Here is a 19,653-nt window from a genome sequence, read left to right on the forward strand (position 1 = left end):
GACCAGCCTCATATGCAAAACCATGGAAAATGGAAATACAAATCATGGAATTAATCAATCTGGATATGGGGAACCACCAAACACTAGACCTCTCACATTTGTATTCATCAAGGCAGATCATGCTTACTCAGCTTGATGGATTTTTTGAAAAGGTCACCAAAGTAATGCATGAAGGCAAAATTGTACACACCGCATACCTCAACCTTGCCAAAGTTTTCTGACACAATTCTCCACTCAGGTATAGCAGGGGTTTATTCACAGTTTATTCAGCTTTTCTATGTCACCCACTGGATTGCCATCTGGCTCACTGATAGGATGCAGATAATCAAAATAAGGGAAGCTACCTCCACAAAGAGACAGTCACCAGTGGAGTCCCACAGGGTTCTGTGCTAGTTCCTCTCCTGTTTGACATCTACTTGTCTGAAGAAAAAGCCAATACCAGGGGGCTCTAGCTGACTAAGTTTGTAGGTGACTGCAAGCTAGGAGCAGTTGTTGAATTCCCAAATGACAGCCATCCTGCAGGAAAGTTTGTCTCAAATAAATAACTGGTGCCAAAATCATGGTCTGAAACTAAATGACAAAAATACATTATTGTATCCTTTGGGAAGTCATCTACCTAGGGGAACTACCACATTGACAATAAACCCCTAAGTGTTGACCCAGTTATTAAGAATTTGGCAACTTATGTGGGTATTGACAATTTTTGACCAACATATGTCTGTTGTCGTAAGAAAATCCTTCTATATTGCACAGCTTATAAACAAAGAGTTTGTATCTAGATCTAGTGATGCCATTGTCCCCTTTTACTCAGGCCTCATTAGGCCAGTCATTGAATGTAATGCCTCGTTTGGCATGTATCTGCCCAGACACATACAACTGTTGGAACGCCCACAGACATACCTTGCTAAAAGGATACATGCCTAAACAACATGTCCTACATGGACTGACTGAAAACCCTGTCACTATACTGTAGATATCCTACAGATTGCTATGAGGAGACCTGTGTCAGGCATACAAGGGATTCTATGAGCTATTAGTGATAGATTTACTGCATATCAGTAAGTCAAATGACACCAGAAATAATCAATCTAGTGATCTAAACTTCTTCAGCAACATCAACAGAGCAGTTTGGAGGGACAGGTATAGTTTGCAACGGATACTGCTGCAAAGGAACAGACTCCCCACCCTCATAAAACTAAATTCTTCCCCAGCTGCAACTTAGATTTATGGATGGAAAACAGAAAATTTACCCCAGGACTGTCCCCTGTACTACTAATGGACAGATGTTCCTTCCAAATGCTCTATCCCATTCATGGGTCCCTCAAATTATCTATGGTTATGATCCCAATTATTCTCATTAGGGCAATATATAATTATTGACCATGGGATGGGTAAGGCCAATCTATAACCAAATATGACAGGTTATTTTCAGCATAAAAAGGGAAACTGGCTAGTCTTAAAATGTCTCATAAGGGCAGCTAGCTTAGTACTTACATATGAACCTATTTTTAATTACATGTTGGATATAACAATGTAAAACTATAATCTCACAGCTCTCATTTTTAACACTGTCCTTACAGAGATATTGTCATTCAATACCAGGAGGGTGGTAGCATACAACTTTAACTGACAATATAATTTATGGTACTCAGTCGTAGTTTCCCATTGTTCTCCTCTTGGGTAAACAGGTACTTCCTCCATAACAAAAAAAAACTATTATCACATATCTTCTTGTGTTTTATATAAAGGATTTATCTCCATCCCTTTTTCTAACATCATAAATGTGTTATAAAAATATGCTTTTTTTACGGTTCTCTCATTTTTCCTACATAGAAAGACGGGCAGTTATTATAACATGCTATATAAACTACCCATTTACTTAAACAATTCTAGAATTTGTTGCTAGTCAAAATTCTGTCATTAGATATTAATACAATCCGTTCTTTATTGTCAATATTTAGGAATTGAATACATGCCCAAAATGTATATGTTCCAAATGGTTGCTTCCCCATTTTTTTATTCAAAAACTTCTTTCATATTTTACCCCTTTTATCTACAAATATAGGGGGTTCGGCAAACACGTTTAATGTGTCGGTCAGTTTTGAAAACATCTTTATAATCAACTAAATAAATATCATCCAAAAAATGAGTGGAAAGACTCCAACATTTTTTGAAAGGGGAGTTTAACATATACTCATGCCTCCACATCCACAAGACCCACGTTTGGGTGTATGGGGACAAAAGCCTACCCCATAACCAGTACACTAATCTGTTTGAAAAACTCATCTTTGAAATAAAATTATTTCTAAGTACTAATTCCGTATGTTCTAGAACCAGCCTCCCCTCCTGTTGACTTAAGGATTCATGTTTAACTAAAGCATCTTTGAACCATTTTGGCTTGCACCCTCATATATGCGAACTTAGTCTTTGGGATGTGGGAGCATGAGTATGTGTTAAACTCCCCTTTCAAAAAATGTTGAAGTTTTTACACTCAGTGTTTGGATGATATTTGTTTTTTATGGGGGGCACTAAAGAGAGATTGCCTAAATTTATAGAATCCTTAAATCATACTACCACTTTTTAAGGTTTACATACAATATAGATGATACAGAAGACAACTAATTTGACGTCCTTTTACAGAAGAATAAAGAGAAAGGGTGTTTTAAGTCTAAATTGTACTGGAAAGATACCTTTTCTAATTTCTATTTATACTATACCACAATTACCACTGGCCACCCAATATATCAAAAAAGAAATATAGTGAAGGGTCAGTTTGTTCGAGCAGCCTGATGACCACAGATTATAAAGATTTTTTAAAGGAATATTACAGCATTAGGGAGCTGTTTACACAGAGAGGGTACCCCATAGGAACCATAAAACAGTGTATGGATGAATTAATAACAGCATGGAGTGTTAGGCAAAAGAGAAGGACAAAAGATAATGAACCTTTAGTCGTTGGTGCAGCCAACAAAGTTTAGTTTTTACCTTAAAATATATTCAAGATTCCAGAATAGTTAGACAGATTGTTTTAAAATATTGGCATATGTTTTCAAAACTGCCTAACAGATTAACAGTGTTTGCTGAACCCACTATATTTGTATACAAAAGAGGTCAAAATATGGAAGAAATTTTTGAATCAAAAAATAAGATGGGGAGGAAATCAGGAAAGACACCCTTTAGGGCAAATAAATGTGGGGCATATAAACAATGCCCATATAGTGCCAATACAGAATTAATTGTATTAAGGTCTAAAGATAAAATTTTAGCTAGTAATAAAGTCTATAATTGTTTAACTAAATGGATAATTTATACAGCATGTTGTAAAAACTGTCATCCTTATCTGTAGGGAAAATGGAGAGACATCTAAAAAACTTTATGATGTTAAAAAAGGGGAGGCGATGAATGCTTTATGTAAATACAGGAAGGTATGTGATAATAGAACCTTCCAGTTTTTTGTTCTGGAGGAAGTTCTTATTGATCCAAGAGGAGGACAGTGGGAAACTAGGATTGAGTACCATGAATTATGCTGACAGTTAAAGTTGGATGCTACCAGCCCCTATGGACTGAATGACAGCATTTCTATCGGGGCTGTATTAAAAATGAGAGCTAGGAGATTTTAGGTTTATATTGTTATATCCATCATCATGTATGCCATGGTGATGCAGCGGTTAGCATTGTCTCCTTACAGCAGGAGGTTCTCCCATTCAATTCTTGGCTGGAATGCCATCTGTGTGGAGTCTGCATATCCTCCCCATGGTGGAGTGACATAAAACGACATGCATGTAGGTGCGTGCGTGAATGAGTGCGCCTTCCTTGAAGGTTGGGCATTGGGCTGGCAACTTGGTACCGTAAAAATATACTGCCAATCATTAGCAGACCGAAGTTCCACTGTGGCAACCCCTAACTGGGAAAAGCTGAAAGACATTACTTTATTGTTATATCCATCATGTAATAAAGCAAGTTTTTACATCTTTTTTTATGTTAGCATGAGAAAAGTTTTGTTTATGTATTTTGAATATATGAAAATGTTGATATTATTATGTGTTGTGTATACTTAAATTTTACATATCTTGGGAGCATGGTTAGACTTTATTAACATAGGAAAACCAAAAACGCTAGGAGGGAAAATGTGGGATGAACGCAGCTCGTCCGAACAATTCCAAAATGTACTGAAGCACTGAGACCAAAACTTCTCATTAAGGCATCGACAATTTATTGAGCAGAATCCACACATGACAACATAAAAGTTAAGCGCTTTCAACTGGAGCACAAGCCAGTCTTCTTCAGAACGAAGAAACAGTGTTAGGTGTGGAACATTTATACTGTAATACCTGCGGTTGAAGATAACCGCGCCAAAAACTTTTGAAATATTTAAAGTGGCAGCACCATTTCCACTTAGCAAATAAAACAGCTATTAGCGTAAACCAACATCTTATACTTAAAACACATAAAACACATAAAACACATAACATCACTAACTTGCGAAGATGCAATAAGAATTCATAATAAAAATTCATAATAATTCATAATAAATAATGCTGTATTTGCTTCAATAATATTCATAGGATTGCAAATTAACTAATAATAATGTGATGCTCTAAGTGTACTGAATGTATACAAGATCTAACCCATTAAAAATCAGAAAATAATATTATATCATATCCCAATGCATGCATAAAAATATATAAAAATATATTGATGGACGTAAAATGTAGTGTGAGCTATAATATAATAAATATAAATATATATAAATAATAAACATAAATATATATAAATATAAATAAACCTTCATATACATATTTATATATTTATATATAAATTTATACTATTTATATATTTATATATTTACACACACATATAGTTATTATATTCATACTCTAAATCTAATTTAATTTTAATATGCATACGAAGGTTATTTTTAATATGTATATGAAGGTTTATTTATATTTATATATATTTATGTTTATTATTTATATATATTTATATTTATTATATTATAGCTCACACTACATTTTACGTCCATCAATATATTTTTATATATTTTTATGCATGCATTGGGATATGATATAATATTATTTTCTGATTTTTAATGGGTTAGATCTTGTATACATTCAGTACACTTAGAGCATCACATTATTATTCATAGGTTCATAGGTTAGCACTAGGCTAATTGCCCCTTGTGGGCCATTTTAAGCCTAGCCAATTACCCCATGTGAGAATCAAACCCTGCACCTTCTGTTTGCCAGGTAAACACCTTCACCATTATGCCATCCTCCCACCCCACTTGCCATCCTCCCACCCCAGTTAGTTTGCAATCCTATGAATATTATTGAAGCAAATACAGCATTATTTATTATGAATTATTATGAATTTTTATTATGAATTCTTATTGCATCTTCGCAAGTTAGTGTTGTTATGTGTTTTATGTGTTTTAAGTATAAGATGTTGGTTTACGCTAATAGCTGTTTTATTTGCTATGTGGAAATGGTGCTGCCACTTTAAATATTTCAAAAGTTTTTGGCGCGGTTATCTTCAACCGCAGGTATTACAGTATAAATGTTCCACACCTAACACTGTTTCTTCGTTCTGAAGAAGACTGGCTTGTGCTCCAGTTGAAAGCGCTTAACTTTTATGTTGTCATGTGTGGATTTTGCTCAATAAATTGTCGATGCCTTAATGAGAAGTTTTGGTCTCAGTGCTTCAGTACATTTTGGAATTGTTCGGACGAGCTGTGTTCATCCCACATTTACCCTCCTAGCGTTTTTGGTTTACTTGTGGTTGTGGTTTGATTTTTGCACCTGGTTTATTAACATAGGAGTTATACATGTGTTTATTAGAATTGGTTCGCATTATTAGATTTAGGTAAGTTGTTGAGACTTTAAAATCTCTGTCAGGTGAGAAAGGGTGTCTCCATGCTGTGGAAAGGGCATGGTGCAGCCAGATGGATACTGCGTGAACTCCAGGGGAGGAGTGGGTGTGATGTACATATGTGGTCTTGTGGTGGGCAGGAAGCTCGTAATAGCCTTAATAGTGGATGTGCAGGTGTGTGTATCCATATGAGAAAGGCACTGTGAGTTTCCATAGTGATGTGGATCAACTGTTCTCTCACCCAGATCATGTGGTTAGACCATAACATAAGCCCACATTACTGGGAGGCAGGGGAGGGCACAAAGCACAATCACAGCTGCCTGAATGAAGAACCCCCAAGGCAGCTCTCACCCTAATGCCTTGTGAAGTCCACAAGTAAACCGAATGAATGAATGAATGAATGAATGAATGAATGAATGAATGAATGAATGAATTACTCACTTTAATTGCATTGGTGGGGGTGGGTGGAGTTTGATGTCTGGCAGACATGGGCAATAAAATACATAGAACAAATTGTTTAAGAAGTAGTTGACTAACGTTATAATAAGGGCTGAATACTACCGTCACAGTCAGCTTAGAGTGTTATAAGGCCACACCATCCAGTCCTACTTTATACATACCTCTGACTAGTAATAATGCTTGATTTTACTAAATAAATACATGTATACAGCCATTTCATCTGTATTTGTATGTGTGAATTATTGGGAAAGGTTGAGTGGTAATAGATGTTGTGGAACTTCTGTACTATTGTAAGGGCAATGAAGAATCCATGTCCTTTCCTAAACAGCTGGGATTGCTAAGCTCTTTCAGGCAAGGTAAACATTGCTTGGATAGGGCTGGCCTAAACTGGAACAAGCCAGGCATTCATGTATGATGGTGGTAGTAGGTCCTCTAAGGAAGTGAAAAGTCTAAACTGTGAGCTAAGCAAAGTTCTTAGTGAACATCACAGTGATCTGCCTATGACGGTGTAATGCTTAAGTAGTGACCCAATGTAGTAAAGTATGAGGTAATAGAAATTATATGAAGTCTCTGAAAAGTGTTCTCAATATGAATATTTTTACATCCCCAATAGGACTTTATAAATCCCCCCCCATCTGCATTCTATCAGCTTGTTTGCTTTTTCAGGTGGTGACGCCTGGACATCCCCAGGCTGGGCAAGAACCTTATGGCCTATTTGTTCCCATCTAAGGAGCTTTATCTGCCATTCAATTTCTTGGAAGGTAGGTGTTAGGGACATGGCCAAATGCTAGAGCATAACTCTCCCCTCTCTCTCCTAACCCCTCTCCACTAATTGATTTGCAGACCTTACAATGGCTGCCTAGTTAGTCAGGAAAGTACATTCATGCTTCCACACATACCAGGCTCATTGGTTCTGCAGTGCTCAAACCAGTGTGACAGCATGAGACTGACCAACGTCTTCCACAGGCCACCACGCACCCATCAGTACATTGCTGATGTGGATGGTGTAACCCTTCCAGTCCCCCAGTATAGGTGAGCTAGTGTTGGTCACTCAAGCTCACCTCCCTGTCCTCTGCTTGACCTCTCCAACACCCATACTGATAGTGGAACATGGGTCATTTGGGCCCTATTCAGGGCTTTTGACTACACCAAAAGGACTAGGTGGCTATACATGTTTATACAAAGATTAAAATGTATTCCTGAATAAGACAGATATGGGCACAACATATGAATATTATTTTAGATTTAAAAGACATGCATAGTACATATAGCCAAAGAATTTAAAAAGACAAAAATAGCAGGTGCTTAATTAACTGATAATAGATAAAATTTGGGAAGGTGGAGGAAAGGGTAATGCTACTTAATCATGATCTGTACAGCAGTGATACTGATAGCAATCTTAGTGGCTGCCTGTTATAAGGGCTGAGTGAGGGAACTGCATTCTGTAATGAAAAATATCCAAAGCTGTTGAAGACCATCAACTTCTCCCTTCAGAAAAAAAAAAAGATGATAAGGTTTTTACTGACAAAGGGACAGTTGACCAGAGTCAAAAGTAGGGCCCAGAGCACAGAAAAGAGAAATCGCAGTTGGGGTTGGGAAGGAATTTCCTATTTTCCCAGATGGTATTTAGGCTTCTGCCTTCTCCTGCAGGAAACAGAAAGGCTGTGGGTAATTTGTTACAGTCATACAAGGCAGTGGGCAGGAAATGACACCATGAAAAGGGGAAAGGGAAGTACATGTGGCATGTCACTCTGTCTTTCCCCAAAAATGATTGTCCAAATGTAGATATATAGGTCCAAGCTAATGAACTTTTGAAGACTGTAAAGTGGCCCAAGACGTTAATGCTGGAAGTGAAGAACAGTCCTTTAATGACAAAGGTTGGCTATCAACTTGGAAATCAGTTTATATTTTTATTGGCCTACACACTTTGGTCTTGTCTTGTGAACACTTTGATTTTGTTATATGTTTAACCTTGACTAATTGGCTTAATAAAGGCATGGATGTGGCCATTTAATCCACATGTGTGATAGTCTGAGTTACTGAGGATAGTGCAATTATAAACAATATTATTGCAGGAATGTATTGTTATGAGGGGGTAGCAAAGAAGTTGTCGCCTTTCTTGGACAATGCTTAAGTGACCCACATTCACACCTGCTAGCAGTAACCTCTGTCTTCCAGTTAGCTGTTGGCAAGTATCGTAACTGCACATGTTCAAACTCTACAGCAGCTTTACCAGACAGGCTGGCCAATTATATGTGCCAGGACAGAGGGACAGACAGAATTTTATTTGGTAGATATACAGCCATGTCTACCTTATATGAGATTAGTGACCCATTGATTGCATTCTTTGGCTAACGAAGAGGCTAAGACAGGAGTTGTAATAGCAAAAGGCAAGGCATTAGAGGCACTCTACCAGCTTCTGGAAAGTGACTTGGTAGAAAGTACAAAGAAAATCAATCAGGTTGAAGGCAAAGACAGAAATATTAAGAAGATAGTCAGACACACTTTATAAGGGATGCCAGCAACACCCTACTCACCAGCCCACATAACATCAACGGCAGATAGAAGAAGTACTTCCAGCAGATTCTGAATGAAAAAACCCACAGAAGTTGTACTGACCCAGGCACAACATACAATGAAAGAAGAGGTGGAGTCCACCTTAGAAGACGTAAGTACAGCACTAATGAAAATATGAAGTCAGGGAAAGCAGCAGGCTCAGATAAAGTCATAGCAGCTATGATAAAGAAGTTGGGTGAGATGGGGTGAAATGGCTCCTGAGGATACTCATGGCAGTATGGAAAGAAAAACATATTCCAGATGACTGGAGAATAAGTATACTAGTGCCAGTGTTCAAGAGCAAAGGGGACATCCACAACTGTGGTCAGTACAGAGGTATAAAACACCTACCACACTCCATAAATGTTTTGGAGAAGGTGATTGATAAATGAATACATGGAATAGTAGAAAGTAAGATGGGAGAACAGTTCAAATTCAAATCAAGATGCAGCACAACCAACCTAATGTTTCCAGTGAGACAGATAGTTGAGAGTAAGCTACAGCTGAGGAATGTGTCCAACTGGGCTTTCCTAGACTTGGAGAAATCATATAACAAGGTCCCAAGAAAGCTGATTTGGGCAGTCCTCAGTGCAGGCAATGTAAAAAAAATGACTCAAGTACAAACTCTGTTGGTCCATGGATGGTTCCAAGTGGGAGTGGGCATACATCAGGGTTCAGCTCGGAGCCCACTGCTGTTCATACTGGTGATGGACTGCATTAACAAACAGGTCAGAGGGGATAGATCAATGGATTTGCTGTATACAGATGATGTGGCATTACAATCAGAGTTTGAACAAGAACTTCAACCAAGGATAGAGGAATGGAATGAGCAATTGAAGGCACATAGGATGAAACTGAGTACAGATAAGACAGTTGTAACGGCAGCAAATGGGAGAAATCAGAAGAAGATGAAAATGTAGATAGACTGGAAGATGGTGGAACTGATAAATACGTTTGAGTATCTGGGAGGGATGGTTGAAGACAAGGGAAGTCTGAATGAGGTGGTCAAAGGTAGAATCAGAGGGGCTGCAGCCAACTGGCACAGAGTGTCAGGAGTAATGCATGACAGAAGAATGCCAAAGAAATCAGAAAAATAAGGTGTACAAACAGTGGTGTGACCAATACTATTGCATAGTACTGAAAACACTATGAAACAGATAAAGAAATGAGGACATCAGAGCAGAATCCTCTCTCTCTCTTTCCTGTTTACACAACATGTACATCGGGTAATGAGAACCTTTCACCTGTCATTGTCTCTGTAGCAGTTATGGGTATTACGGGCTCAGGTTGCTAGGCCAAGGCCCAAAGAGTAGAATCCTATGTAGCTCCAATTGTGGAGAAGGTCAAAGAGAACAAATTATGGTGGATTGGTACATGTGTAGAAAAGCAGAAGACAATCTAGTGAAGAAGGTTTGAGACTGACAGGAAGAAGGCAAGAGGAAATAAGGGCACCTAGCAAAGAGGTGGATTTATTGTATGAAAGATGACCTGCAATAGTCAGGCATGACTGTTGAAGAAGGCATGAGAGTGACACTTAAGAGAGAGATGGCAGTAGTTGACTCTGTATTGGGTTAGGGTATAGTGTCATCTCTTGCCAGCAAGAAAGATGGCAACAGTTGACATGTCACCCCAACTCTCTGCAGAAAATGTGAAAAAAGGGACTGATGACGAGTGATGATGATTGTAGTCTGACCACCCAAACACAACTGATCAAAGTAGCATTTGACTGTATAGCACATCCTTGATTGTTAGGCATTGTGGGATAACTGTTCTTGTGACACTCTGTTCCCTAGTTTGGGGATGATGACATCCTACTATGCATGCACTAACCATCAGTCTCGGCACATGCAAAAAAAGAAAAAGAAACTGTAAAAAATATTGTTTTTTGAGGGGGCAAGCCTCCCTGCACTACCCCCACCCCCCCTGCTAATTACATATATATATATATATATATATATATATATATATATATATATATATAATATATATATATATATATATATATATATATATATATATACACCAACTCTAATATCACAAAATTCTTTGGGGAAAGAACAAATTTGCCAACCCCAAGAATCATCTGATCTCACCCGTCAACCATCTGTTTAGATGACCAAATTGTGCCGATTAAACAGATGTTGACTAAAAGTACCATTCCACAAAAATATCAGTACCCATATACAAACACACACACACACACACACACACACACACACACACACACACACACACACACACACACACACACACATACTTTACTGGGTGTGAGGGCTTGCAAAAATACTTATTTTAATAGGTGTCTGTGGATTTTAGGTCCCTTGTGTTCTCAATTAGTTGTGATCATCAATTTATCTTTGAGTGACTGTGCCTTCATCCTTCATAGAGAAGTACGGCTAAAACGTAGGCAAATTAATATATAGAAATATTTTGCTGTAAAAACACTGAATAATCATGAATATACTATTATTTTATTAATAATTATATTTTAATGTTGCTAATTGTGAATTTGCATGCCTATTGTACTGGCAGCCTGGTGGTTCAGAAGTTAAGATCTCTTCCTGACAGCTTCACAACCTGGGTTTAGTCTTGGTCACTTTATATCTGAAGTTTACAACTCCCCAGTTATGAATAGCTTTCCTTCAGATACTCTAGATTCCTCCCACCTCCTCAAAGCATGCAAGCTGACAAACTACTTTAAACTGTCCATATGGATTGCTTTTCCCTTACCACTATGGCCTGCGTTGTGGATGAAGTGGTCCAGCGGTGGACCAGTCCCATGTGACCTATTTACTAATAGGTTCATAGGTTCATAGATTAGTACTAAGCTAACTGCCCTTGCGAGCCATTTTAAGCCTAGCCAATTATCCCTTGTGAGACTCAAACCCTGCACCTTGTGTTTGTAAGGCAAACACCTTAATGAGTAAATTAAAATTGATTATAGGTGCTGTAACACCTGAATCTAAAAAAGCTTCAGGCGTACAATTTCTCATTACAACTCTGATCTGCCTGTGAGGTGCTGTGACTCATAAGCACACCTCAAAACATCTGACAGATGATCTTAGAGCTAACATACACCATGTCTTTGGAATTCATCACCTTTCTAGCTCTGGGTCTGTGATCTTAAGGCCTCTCTTAGGATGGTCCCCTAGTATATCACCTAGTTGTGTATATCTTTTTAAATTGTTACCAGGGAGTTGCTTAATTAGTTTTTAAATTTTAACAGTCTTTATTGTTCATATTACAGTTTAGTAGTTCCCTTGCTTAGTGTTCTTATCACATACTTTTTATGTAAGTTTTAACAAAAGTATTTTGACAATCATATTATTATTGCATTTTAACAACTCATGTTAACTAGGGATCTAGACTTTGCATTGCTTTTCTTACATTAGTGTGTGCAGTACATAGATGATAACCACTAAAATAAATGTTAAATTGTACTGTGATTTTGTTAATTTTTAGCATCTGCTGGTGATGGGTGCCAGGTTTATGTACTGATAGAATAATACTGTAGGAGAGCACTGTAGTGCTGAAGCAAAGGTAATAATAATAAACAGAGAGAAATGCCCACAGGTCACAAGTGTAGCTTTATGTCAATACTGTGTAGTACATATGATATTTATGTGTAGTACATATATTTATTGTTGACCCTTTTATAGTTTTTATATATATGAAAATTTGTAAACATGAAACAGAAAGGTCAAAACCTAGAAGCCTAATTTAAAAAAAAAAAGAGGGCAAGTATCCTCCCTTTACATACACTGTTACTTAATTATTTTCACTCAAAGGTTGCATGACTACAAAGAAATAAGACATTCTATTTTCCTGAGGCTGTGTGACCTCTGTGCAAAATCAGCCATGAGTTGTAAAATAACCTTACTAAAATGACTGACCTTACTAGTTCAGCTTTCCAAATGTTTGCTTTTTCAAAAAATGATCTTATTAAAGGAAAAGCTTTTTCTGATGCTATTATAACCCTACATCCATTTTTCTCTCCTTTTATCTCTATTATTTATTTAAGTCTCCGCTGTACAAAGACAATCAGAATGTATCTAAAAGGCATGCATTTAAGCATCTATAGATCACGGATACTTACAGAGGACGACAGAGAATGAGTAAGGATGCACCATCACACAGAAGTGAAGCACAACACTAAAAGGTGCCTGCCTACCTACAAATGTCGGGGTGCATATTTTTTACTCAGAATATGGCAAGAACTAAACTGAGACATATTTTAGGAGATGGATTGCTTGCTAAGATCTTTCCATACAACAATAACTGTCTATACTAGCTCAGATGGCTAAGTCAAAATTTGGACTAACAAAGGGACCCTTGATGATTCATAGAAGCTGTATTTTTCCTTACAGCACATATGGACATACTTGTTTTTTTTTTTTTTTTTATTAATCTAACTCCAACTATTAAAACAGCACTGCAGGCAGTGGAAGGCTGGGTAGTTGTACTAATTGTAGTTGAAACTAACAGTGCCACAAATGAGGAAGTGACAATATGTACTTGTAGTTCCTGTGGATTTCAGAATAACTTCTTATACATCACATTTGTAGACTATATTTAAGCCTAGAGATTGATCTCAACTTTGATCAATGCAGCACAGCCATGTGAAAATGCTAACTTGCATGTGGTGCTTGGAAGATGAAAAAGATACTGAATTGCAAAGAATTTATGGATGTATGATAAATATGCTACCATTCTTTACTGCATGTGACCAACCAAAAAGACAATTTTTAAACCAGTGGAGTTTGTAGCAAAAGGCCTGTCTGATGTCTTATAATGATGGCATTGTTTATGAGACATAAGCTTGTGATATAAATGTATAGGTGGACCAAAAATGCTTATTATCTGAATCTTTGTAAGACTGAGACAGCGAGAGAGAAAGAAAGAGACTGAGCCAGATATTAACTACAGTAATAAAAGGTGATCTGTATTATCTAAAGTTGGTACAAAATATAAAAGCCAGGCTGCTGAACAATACATGGAGATGATGTCATAGCAGCATAGTTCTACATCATTTCTAAAGTTTCCATTTTTAAAATGAGGATCATCTTCTACTGTGGCCATATTAACTACATAATCTTAGTCAAGAAAGATACACCGTACCTACATTTATGCTTTTAATGAAAAACTTACTTTCCTACTCAGATGTACAGACTGTTTTCCAAATTCCAAATTTATATGTAGAAATATGTGGGGTACACAACATTCTCAGAAATAGCTTAGCCCAGTCTGTTGGAATTCAGCTTCACATATTTTCTTTTCAAAACTTAAAACACAGCAGTACAATACACCTATTTGATGCTACATTTAAATTTTGAATTAGTGGATAGTTGTCACTATTTTCAGTCTGTACTGCAGAGTTATTACTGTAAAATCCAAGTGCACTTTATTAAATATTTACTTCCAAAGGTTATATTTTACAGATGTATGGAGTAGAATATCACAAACATTGTACACATTAGACTCAACTGGTTGAACAAGTGCACCATTCTACAGCAAATATTTTTTTTTACCTCAGCATCATATGAAAACACTTAGCACACCAATTTATAAATGTAACAAACTCAAACAAGTAAACAACTTCTAATATTTATTAAACACTGGGCTATATGAACCCTAGATAATAATTATATTTCTGTAAGTTCCTATCATTTCATCTTATTTTAGTTCATGTAAATTCTGAGACACAGTAGTAGGTTATCTGTATCTAGAGAAAAGTTTTGGCTTGAATAACTAATTGCTGGTATATAGCTTTTAATAAAGAAACATATTACTTATTGGCACTTGCAGTTGCTTAACAGCCATTATCCCATGTCAGAATTTATGGGCGCCCATGCAGTCATCAATGTGTTTCTTAAATATGCAGAAACACCCATTTTCTTTACAGGTAGGAGCAATTTATTCCAGAGACTTGTGACTCCCTGGTTGATAGGTCTGTTATGCCTAATACTATTCTTAACAGTAATTTTAAGGTAAAACTTATTTAATCAGATATTGCCCCAGACATACATTGTAGGCGCAGGATCATGAAAACCAGGGAGTCATTCAGAACCTGGAATATGAGACAAGAGATCACACCAACAAAGCAGTAAAATACCAAGAAGGGGGACTTTTGATACACCTTTCTGAGTAACTTATGTTCGTGAAGCCTGTAATCTTCATAGTAAGGCATCTTTGAACCTTTTCAAGCTGGAAAAAAAGTGCTTGGTTAGGAGACTGCAACATGCAGCATTATACTCTATAACACATCATATGACAGATGTACAGGGAAATAATGACTCCCTTGAGGAACAGGTTATCCCTTTCATTATGACACATGCTACTACATAGGCCTCATGGGTGTTGGGGTGATGTGTTGATTGGAAGTAAGGCTACTGTTCAAAGTAATGAGGTCCTTAAATCTGCAGATCCATTTTCAGTGCCTCACCCTTGATGTTGTAAACTGGGGCAACTACCTTATCAACAGAAAAGAATGCTATACTTTAATGTTAAATGTTAGGTCATTATCTGTACCACATGTGTGAGTGTTGTCAAAACCATTCTGTAGTGAAGAAGCATCTGGAGGGGAAAGGATGATCCTATGCAGTTTGAAATCATTGGCAAACTTGGCATGCAATATATTATTAATAAAATAATACAAAGATGAGTGGGCCAAGTATTAAATCCTGTGGTACACCATCTGTAACTATTATGAGATTAAAGGGATTGCTACATTCTCTCAACACTTTTGTTTTGTCTGACGGTCACATCTCTAAACAATAAATTATGTAGACACTGACTTTGAGGTATCTAAGTTTGTTTATGATCATTAATTGGGGAGAGTATCAGAGACTTGGTATGATTTGGGTATGCAGAATGTAAGGTAAGTCCTTCATCTTGCGCTGCTTGTAACTCTTTTGAGCTGCAAGATTTGAATAAGAGGATCTGCTATTAATAAAGCAATACTGATTCATGTTAAGAAGCAACAAATCCCCAGCGTCACTCTGTACCAGCTCCATAATGACTGCCATGCTACTTTGCATGGACTACAGAACATGCTAATGGGTTAATAGTTTTTGGGGTTGAATGTTGATTGTCCTTGTGAAATAACACTATTGGTTCCAGGTGCAGAAGGTCGGGGACAATACATCTAGACAGAGAGAGAGATAGAGAGAGACAGACAGATAGAGAGAGGGAGAGAACCCCTGACATGCACAGATGGACAGAGAGAAAGAGAGAGAGACTGTGAAGGGGGGGGGGGGTTATATGGCACAGAGGAAACTCCTATGCATGTTATCTGGACCTGCTGAGCTTGCACTTATGATTTTTCATAGGAATGTTTCAATAACGTCGAGAGGAGTCTGTGCTAATTTATCCTATAGAGCTGAAATTAAATTGAATTACCTTCTGGAGGACTAAAGTTAGAACTTAATTCTTAGCTAAAGTAATTATGATGCTGTATGGATTTGTGAAGATGGTATGTTTGGACTCCAGGGCAGTAAACTATTTGCTTTACCTATAATTTTTCTAACATAGTTATGGACACTTTTTGCTATTTATGACAGATATGGCTGTTAGTCTGAGACATTTGTGGGTAGAGTAGATCCTTTTCGCTTCTACATAATTTATTTCATGTACAATTCCACCAAAGGGGTTTCTCTTTGCGTATATGGGGACATATCTATAAATACTGTTGTTTAAGCTGAAATACAGAGCATTGAAACTTTTAGGTGTAGATCTGTTAGGGGCACTGAGATTTAGATTCCAGTTTAGGATAAGAAATGTTCATAAATCTCAGGGTAGTTACCACTGGAAAACTTAAAGAATGCTGATTGTGTTTTGCACAAGGATTGTCTTTGTATTTTCAAGGAACAATGATAATATGGTCAGATTTAACATAGGCTGCGATAGAAGTCAGTTGGAAGAAATGGTTTCAATGCTGACTAGAATAATATCAACAGTATTAATGGCCATAGTGGGATCTGATGCTGGACATTTTGTGTTTCAGCTTCCTGATTTTTGGTCCATGCACCTGCCGAACATGCGGTTCATTCTGTGTGTCTCATAGTGGGAATTTACACCAAGTGCCCAAGGGATTACTATTAATAAAATTTTAAAAAATGCATGAATCCATTGTAGATGCTGTAGCTCTCATTTGATGAGTTGAAATAGGTAACTGAAATAGTACATAATATGAATTCTGTCCTTGACATCTAAGTTTACTAGTTTATTATGGAATTCATCATGTTCATGGTTATAGATAGGGTACAGTAACAACCTAGTAATAGAAATCAGTTTTGTTTATTTTAATACAAGTATGGGTTACTTCTTCATCTAATTTGGTGTCTGGCACTTCAGCATTTAGTATGTTATGTATTAAATGTATTTATTTGTTTGCCTTTGTTTACTGAGAAAGTCAGATGGGGTACAACACCCATTTCCAACAGAGGCCTTGGTAGAAAAGCTTCAAGAAATAGCATATGTACAATATAACAAAGCTTAAACAAGAAATATGTAGAAAAATACTGAAATTCATTCAAAATGAATAAACAGGACATATCACACAAAAATATGAAGTGTAATAAGTTCCAAGAAGTGACATTGGGTATATTACAGAGCATCATTAAAGCATGAAATTACCAGTATAGGTGTAATAATATCACAAAGCAGCAGAGAGCATCAAAACGTCATAGGTAAAGAATTGTGAAGATGGATTTAGTCTGAATTAATGACAATCATCCTTGGTTACAGTCGCTGATAAAAGTATCAGCTATCTAATGCACCTGAATGCAAAGCAGACCATATAATTTAAAGTAACTACTGGTATGTCTCATCACACAATCCACACCTTATGTTTTAAGCATGAAATCTGTGAAGCAGTAATAGGTACTAGTATAGTGAAATATTTGCATATCTTCACACTAAATTTTCAAAAAAATAAAGAAATATATATATATATATATATATATATATATACTTGTATCTCTCTCTCTCTCTATATATATATATATATATATATGTGTGTGTGTGTGTGTGTGTGTGTGTGTGTGTTGCAAGTATTATGATTTTAAATTTAGAAAAGTTGTATAGACTATGAATCTCTTCAAAACAAGTTACTGCATACATATCACATTTCGGTAGATGGAGAATACATAGTATGGATTACACAACAGCCACACAGGCCTAAAATGTGAAAAAACACATTCTTCTCCAATGACAGATAAGGGCTTAAGCAACATATTGACAGTCTGGAGATTACTGCTAAATAAAATCTTACACTAAGCAAGCAACCTCCTTTTGATGGGAATTCCAGCTACAGGACTTTCTGTACAGACACAGTGTTTACTCTAAGTGTAAATAGTATAGCAAACTGATTTTCCTGCCAGAACTCAATGAAAACATTTATTTTTCTGTATATATATATATATATATATATATATATATATATATATATATATATATATATATATGAAATCTAAAAGTCGGACTAACAATGAATGTTTTTAAAGAATATCTTGTTTTGTCTGTTGTAGTACCAAAGTTTCCCATTTGAAGGCGCTGTAGCAGTTAGTGCAGTGGATTATGGCTATGCACTCTAAACTAACTGTTTCTTGTAGCCCTTGGTTTGTTTCTTTCATTCTCCATTTGCCCACTGTGTGATTATGAGCAAGTTACTTAACTAGACAGTGCTCTTGGGATGATTATGAGTAAAGGTTCAGGTGGATCAGTTCTCTATTTAAGTTAAACATTCATAAAATAGTTGAATATGTCACATCAACAGCTCAGTTTGCTGTAAGTAGTAAATAATGCACAGAAAACAAGTCTATGTCAAAAGTGCAGATGAGACAGCTACTGTATGACTATTGGTGTAGTACTTTTTTACATTGATGCATGAGATCCAAACATAGCATTATTTCTGAAAGTGCAACTGGCTATGTTCAAGCGCTGCTTCTACAATTTTGACTTACTTCCCAGTTCAGAATTGCAAAGCTCCTCCTCAATTGTATTCTTAACTCAGCTGAAAATATAATCACACATTTCAATGAACTGTCAAAAAGTCAGTTGCTGGAGGAGTAACTTGTATAGAATTGCAAACAATGCTTTCTCAACAGTTGCAGCAAAGATGGCAAGAAATGTAAGCATCAGCAACAAATGTGGCAGAACTTCAGAGATTCACATGCCTCAGATCAGTGGGCATCAGTGATTCAAAAGGTCAGGCTAGGCATCCAGTCACAGCCAGTGGAGAAAAACAGAAGAAGAAAAGAAAACACTCCAACAAATATATCAGTCTGCTATCCAACAACAGAAACAGACTCATTTCTAGTCCTCTACCAGTGACAGCACAGACGGTGAACTCTTGTTCCCGACCTTGTGTTTCTCATTTCTTTTATACAAATAATGATTTTGACAGTACTTACTTTTCCTTAACTCCTGGTCACCCTCTCTTTATACATCTTCTCTCAGACCCACTAGCACCAGCACCTTGACTGTTATTTTCATCTGCTGATGCCTCATCTACATTACCCCAGGTGCCCAGTCAGCACCGACCATCATTGCCTCTAATTAATCCGGCCTCTGTTTCTTAATGAGAAGTACTACAGCCAATGTGCTGTTTCTGGCTCACACAACATATCGTTTGTTTTCCCCCTATTAATTACCTTGACGGATGATTTTATGCCGTAGCATACACCCAGCTTTTTGCTCTCCTTCAGATGTATTGTTTTTTTTTTTTTCTGTGCTCTCTCATCTCTTTTCTTCCTAGCTGGGTGAACGTAG

This window comes from Protopterus annectens, chromosome 8.part0 (genome assembly GCF_019279795.1).
Source record: "Protopterus annectens isolate FY-2018-M chromosome 8.part0, PAN1.0, whole genome shotgun sequence".
Classification (NCBI taxonomy): Eukaryota; Metazoa; Chordata; order Ceratodontiformes; family Protopteridae; genus Protopterus; species Protopterus annectens.